Source organism: Poecilia latipinna, unplaced genomic scaffold (assembly GCF_001443285.1).
Source record: "Poecilia latipinna isolate Pla-1442-1.1 unplaced genomic scaffold, P_latipinna-1.0 Scaffold180, whole genome shotgun sequence".
Taxonomy (NCBI): domain Eukaryota; kingdom Metazoa; phylum Chordata; class Actinopteri; order Cyprinodontiformes; family Poeciliidae; genus Poecilia; species Poecilia latipinna.
The window spans coordinates 572137-578946 of NW_015112796.1; the positions used below are offsets into that span (position 1 = coordinate 572137).

A 6810-nucleotide genomic window follows, 5' to 3' on the forward strand; every position below is an offset into this window, starting at 1 on the left:
TTTTTTTACACTTTTGAACAAGTAATATACAGAAAATAATAAGCTCTGGATTTCAGCTAGTGCTCATCTGCCAACCAAACACATAGAGAAACTTCAACAAATACCTAATACTCAGTTTGTATCAGTATGTTTGTCCTAACCTCGCTGAAAGATATAGATTAAAAATAAATAAATAAATAAATAAATAAATACTAGTGCACAAAAACTGAGCTGTTTATTTCACCAGATTGATTATTTTGGATATTTTGCAGACACTTGACCATCACATATGATTCAAAATGCTTTTGCTGCTTTAAGATTTTTACATTCATGCTGTAACTACAGACTTCAAAGTGTTTTATTGGGGTTTTACTTGGTAAGTCGGCACACAGCAGGACATACTCTAAATGTAAAATGAAAAAATTTTTCTTTTTTTTCCCCATTATGTAAACTATAAAAACTGTTGTGTGCTTCTGTATTCAGCCCCACTACATGGTGGAAGTAATAATTGCTGCAAATACATTTTGAAATGTTTTGGGGAATCAGTTCTTTACATCTAGAGACTGAAATTATTATTGCTTGCTCAGTCAGGTTAGATACAAACTTTCAAGTTTCTGGTTTTACATGTGCATATGGTTATTCCGAGCTGTTCCATTGTACCTCCAGCTGTTTGCTGAATATTTAGTTTACTTAATCGAAAAAATTAATTAAAAAGATTGTGGGCTCAATTTAAAGGCCACATCCATATAGACTTTTAATCTGTAAAAATGTCTGCATATTCAGAAACACTATAAATCCATTATAAATCCAGTGGCAGCCTTTTCATTTTAGCAGTGCTGAAAACTGTTTTCTTATTTATTCAACTCACAAATGGCTCTGTAAACTACTTCCAGTCATCATTCTAAAGGTTTTCTAGCAAAAAAACCCTTTGACTTTTCCATGAATAATAGCTGAGTGTAGATTCACAAACATGTGGGCAATTAGACTGGCTCTTTTAACTCAGGTCCATTAATGGCACTGATTTCTTTTTATAACGTCCCATTTGATCTTTCCAGCACTTAACTGTTCTTGGTTCGATGCACACTGTGAACTGCATGTTTATTCTTGTATTAGCCTCACAGAAGCGAATGAAAGGTTCGTCCCGCAAGTAGTCATATTCAATAAATTAGAATATACATCCCAATAAGGCTTGGCTGCCAGATTTGGAAATAAGACACCTTTAAGCAGGTATTAAACATGCTTTTCATTAAGCCCACATTCCAGTTTTTAAACATAGATTATTTTTTAAGGCATCCCAAAGCTGCCATACATTATGCAGTCATGTGAAAATAGATGCTCCTGGAAAAAAAATCTATGTCTTCCAACATATTGAGCCATACAGATATTTAACAACCATTTCAGCAGTGGGTGTGCTCTAGACTGTTGCAGTGAGATCAAACGAGTTGTCTGAGGTTTTCACAGAGAGGATTGGAGCAGGTTATGAGTCTGAGAAGAGATTTAAAGGGGCCTTTAAAGAAGCTGTATGGAAAACAGATCTACAAGCGAAGGACATCCAGAGCAACTGCAAATGTGCCCAGGTCCGATAATCCACCCTCAGGATCACAATGCAGATTGGCATTAATTTGGAGTTTTGGTAACACTTTATTTGAAGGGGTGTGCATAAGACTGACATGACACTGTCATAAACATGACATAACACTTATCATGAACATAAAGAAGCCTTTATGAATGTTTATGACAGTTGTCATGAAGTGTCATTCGGTAAATAATGACACTTTTAATGCAAAGTTGCTCTGAAGGTTGCATTAAAAGTCCATTAAAATTGCCAACTTTGCATGATTTTGTAAATTATGATAATTTAATGCAAAACAGGCAACCGTTAGCAATTGGGTCAAATTTGAAACTTCAGCAGAATCCAGTTCTCCAGGATGCAATAGTTTCTCAATAGCCAAGAGCCCAGACCCTCTGTACAAAGCAAAGTGTAGTAGAGGGTTTTTATCAGGCCAGTGGGAAACAGGTTTAAGAAGTTATTAGATCTTGTACCTTCAGGTGGCAGTAATAAACCTCTATGGATTTCATCTGCCATTACACAGAAGAAGAAGACTGGGCCTCTCCTCCTCCTCCTCCTCCTCTTCCTCCTCCTCCTCCTCGCTGATGACTGTTCTGCACACCTGCATTGCTGCTCAGGTGTGTTTTCTTCTGCTTGCAGGTTTGTGGGGACGGTTAGAGAACTAGGCAAGTTCATTTTCCTTAAAACCTCTAGGCAAGTTTTTGGATCCTACCCATGTAAAATTTTTGGTGAGTTTTTTTTTGTTGTTGTTGTTAGATAGGAATATCTGGGTTATTATTTGTTTTCACACAGACTAGATGTCTGTTAGACGCTGCTGTTTTATTTCTTTCTTAGATTTGGTATAACCTAATGACCCCTTTCTCTGATACAAACTTTTGAGACAATAAATAAAAACTTGTTTCACATTTGCAGGGACTCCGTCAACTTATTTGTCCGGAGGTTGTAACAGATTGCATATCTAAATACATGGTTTTTACCCCATGGTTTTTAGCTGTGATTTTTCTTTCAAACACAGTTTGTACATATGTGTCAGAATTCATAACAAAGACTCACCTGAAAAAAACTATATTAAAAAGAGGGTTTCCAGTCATCAAGCCGTGTGTTTTTTTTTTTTAATAAAGGTTTTACACAGATTCCCTCTAATTCCAATTAATATCCTGATTTGTCCCACTGATGTAAAATCAGAAGTTTCCATTCAGTCATGAATGATGTACAGTTTATTTTTAAACATTTATCAGTGAAAAGCACTTCAGGACCTATCCTTGCTGCTGTCAGGGAACCCCTTAGGGTCAATCTAAAATATTTTGGACCTCATTACAGAAAGTTCTCTTCAGATTCACTGTGTTTGTCTGACAAGCTGTGGGAAAGATCAGATATGACAATAAACCGTTGAAAACAATTTCACAAAGCAAAGCTTTCAGATCTAATTTGCAAAAACAAAGTTATGGGGCAATCTCAGTACATTGCAGAACCAATCTGGGGAAGTCGTAGCTACTTTTAATGCACAGTCTAATGCTACGAGTCCCACAGCTTTTTAATACAGTAACAGATATAAACTTTTAACCAAGAGCGACGACACGCTGCCGAAAGACAGATAAAATATGCAAAAATGCATTTTTACCACGTGTAAGCACAAGAACGCTGGCACGCAGAGAAACAAAGCGTCTGGCGTGCACACAGCATCCAGTTATGTCTCAGTATTAAACTTGACAAATAAGAAGCATCAAAAATGTAGTCCGACCTAAAAATAACATCATAAAAAATGAGTAAAGCCGAGCAGGAAGGGCCGTCAGAACGCAGCCGTGCAGCCTCGCTCTTCTTCTGTTTCGGCTCTTGAGTGTCAGGACTCAGTTTTCATTAACATCCCTGCACAAAGCACAGGACGGTAATAACCTCCTCTGAGGTTGGGACATGCAGTCAGTGTACAGATGGAGTCGAGCTATTCACGCAGAGCACAAGATCACGTTTCTTATCATGACACAGTGGAAACAACACAGTGTATTCCAGCATGATGGAGCAAACTATGTGATCATAAGATGCATGTGCGTGTGTGCGTTTGTTTGTAATACCTTGTGGGGACGATTTTCCTGACACACACACTACGTTGTGGGGACCAATTGCTCCTTGTGGTCCCCACAAGGGGAAACCCTGTTTTTGGGTCAGGGGTTAGGGTTAGGACTAAGGTGTGAATTGAGTTTTGGTTAGGGTAAGGTATGTGATGGATAGGGTTAGGAAAAGGGTAAAGGTAAGGTTTAGGCTGTAGAAATGAATGGAAGTCAATGGAAAGTCCCCACAAAGATAGCCACGCAAACGTGTGTGTGTGTGCGTGTGTGTGCGTGTGTGGGGGTGTGTGTGTGTGTGTGTGAGCATGCGCAGTGATGCATTAGTAAAACGCATTTCACACAGAGTATGTACTATGAATCTGTTCATCAATTCTTCAGCAGTGGTTGAACACAGCGAAATGACTGACTCGCTTGCTGCGAGAGCCGCCAGTGGTAGTCTGAGTGCCTTTGTATCTAATGACAGATGCAGATCTACCCTCATGACGACTTCTAGTGTTTTCCATACAACTAGATCAATTAGGCATAACATTATGACCCCTGATAATTAAGTTAGAATTGTGTTCTTACGATTGTTAGGAAATGGATAAAGATGTTGACGAAGGCCCAGTTGTGTTAGCTAACAGGACAGGACGCTCACATGCCATTTGTTTATAGGCTTGTTTGCACTGTTCTATGTTAAATCTAATAAAAACACTTTTAATGGATGCTGAAATCCAGTTTAATTATTCTCTACTTTACTGTCCATTTTTCAGTTATCTTCTTGTGAGTCTAATTGTGAGGGGCAAAAATGGACTAACACATCCATGATGTTGTATGATGCACAGCGGTTCCTCTGGCTAGTTTGATTTGATTATTTGATTAGATGATTATTGAGAAGTAAGCTGACTGGATAATGTGGAAGCACGGTAATGTTTTCTTTACATGGTAGGTGTGTTTTACCCCTTAAGACAAGCTCAGAAAGAGACGATGCAGCGAGTGTTCTCGTTTTGCCAGAGTTGACGGGACTAAATAACAGCAGCTTTCTTTGGAGTACAAACATGGGATTTTGTAGCATCACCTGCTTTTTAGGTTTCTTTGTGTCCCCGCAGGTTTAAGGTGCATCAGAAATCTGTAGGAGCTACATGAGGACTAAACGTAAGTTTTTACTTAGATTTGGTTAAGGAGTGAGTAGTTTTGCCCATTTGCTTTTGAGTGTCTAATACTATAGGTGGGTGGATGAATTCAAAATATTGATAATATCGATATGAAGTCGGTGTCAGGTGAAATACAACTTCAGTACTTTAGTTTCAAATTCCTAGCTGAAATTTGACTTTATTCTCATTCTGTAGTTTTTCCAACTCCACCTCAAAAAATATATCTGTTTTCAGTTGATCTCAAAGGATAATTTTTTCACTTTTATTTAGGAAAATGCACTCAAATGTGACTATATGATTAGACTGAATTGGAATAAATTGGTATCATTTACTTAAGACTCCTGTATGTACTGTATGCAAATTAATATGTTGTCTCAAGAAAAGTGTCTCAAGACAGTTGTTGCAAATTGGTGCTATAGAAACTGAACTGAATAGTTTGATTGGTCAGATAGTTCCAGGGTATAAAAAGTCAACATAGCACTTTTTGGTTACCCATTGTTGCTTACTTGACTGAGGTAAGTTTATGAAAGACTGGCAGCTCTCACCTAAAGCTGCACTGGCTCTCATGGAGGAGTAGGGGTAGGAAAACTGAAGATCCTATATTTATTTATTAGCTCTGTAGATGTTTTTTTTTTTCACTTAATGCACAGATGAACCTCATAATAAACACCTAATTATCACATTTGTGATAAGCAGAACATCTACTGTTTATCCTCACAGGTTCAATGGGAGGCTGGAGCCTGTCTCTGGTGGTCAATGGTTAGGAGGTGGGGTATTTACCTTTTACAGGTTGGCTGTTCTTCACAGGGCAACACAGAGACCCACCACCGTGCACGCAAACACAAGCACTATTGTCGATGTCTTTGGACTGTGGGAGATGGCTGGAGTACCCGGAGAGAACCCACGCATGTCAACTCCATACAGAGAGACTCCAGGACGGGATTCGAACCCCGGACCTTCTTGCTGCAAGGCAACATTGCCACCACCTGAACCACCGTGCAAGTCAGCAAAACAACGGCGGAAGCTTATTGGGAACTTAATCTTTTCTCAATTTTTATTCTCTCCCTATTTTTTTTTTTTATTTTTTAATTTTTTTTTAGTCATTTCCTTTACGGAGATGCGCTGAAAGGAAACCAACACAATTGCGATCAATTCTAATCTATTTTAGGCACTTTCTGTCTTGTGGTTAGTGGGTCTAGTTGGCTGTATAACATCAAGGGTTTAAGACCTTACCGAGTAGCGGCTGTTCCTGTCCTATAATCCTCTCCTGAGCGCAGGGCGGGCCGTCCCGACCGGCCCTAGTAACGGTGAAGAACTTGGAGAGTCGCCGCAAAAGAGCCGCACCTTCCTCAGACAGCGAAGAAGCCAGTTAATCCATATCACCTGGGGGTTTCAGAGCGCCACATCCTCCGGCAGAAATCAGAGGGAGCGTCTGCTTGTCCATACATAGGTCCCGGAGCAGGTGATGCGAAGGGACGGGGTGAGGTGCTTAAGCGTCGGTAATCTTCTCAATCAACAATCCCATCTCCCTTTCTCTCTCTCTCTCTCTCTCTCTCTCTCTCTCTCTCTGTCTCTCCCTTTCCCCCCAATTTCTCTGTCGCGCTCGCTCTCTCTCTCTGGCACTGTTCTCTCCACGTCTCTTCTCCATCTCTCTGTCAAACACAAACCCAGTTAAAGTTTGCATTAAACCGACACAAGCCGAAAACAAATATTGGAGTCGGCGTCGCTATTTACACACCTGCACTTGTGCGAAATAGAGTCTGTTTACAGGGTGCGAATCTGCTTTTCAGCCTTCCTGACTGCGCAGTAAACGAGATAGAAGGTAAAATATATTCAAAGTCGAAATTATAAATAGGCAAACCATTTAATATATATTTTTTAAACTGAGATTAATGACGCAACCTGATTAGCTCACACAAATAACATAATGGCACATTTCGTTGAATGAAAATAGGTATGTGTCGCCCCCTGCTGGCGATAGTTCTTCACTACTACGCACCTGAAGTTATTTATATCCGGATTCATTCAAGGCTAGAATCAGTTAGTTAAAATTATTCAAATCCCT

At 39.5% G+C, this 6810-nt stretch overlaps 1 protein-coding gene across 1 annotated transcript in view; it reads right to left on the minus strand.

Annotated features, from left to right (window-relative positions):
• frmpd1a (FERM and PDZ domain containing 1a) overlaps positions 1–6308 on the minus strand; it is a 45489-nt gene extending 39181 nt beyond the window's left edge. Inside the window, exon 1 of the mRNA XM_015030395.1 lies at positions 5979–6308. The gene's annotated coding sequence lies outside the window, so the exon portion shown is untranslated. The remainder of the gene's footprint in view (positions 1–5978) is intronic.
• Positions 6309–6810: the final 502 nt, after the last annotated feature.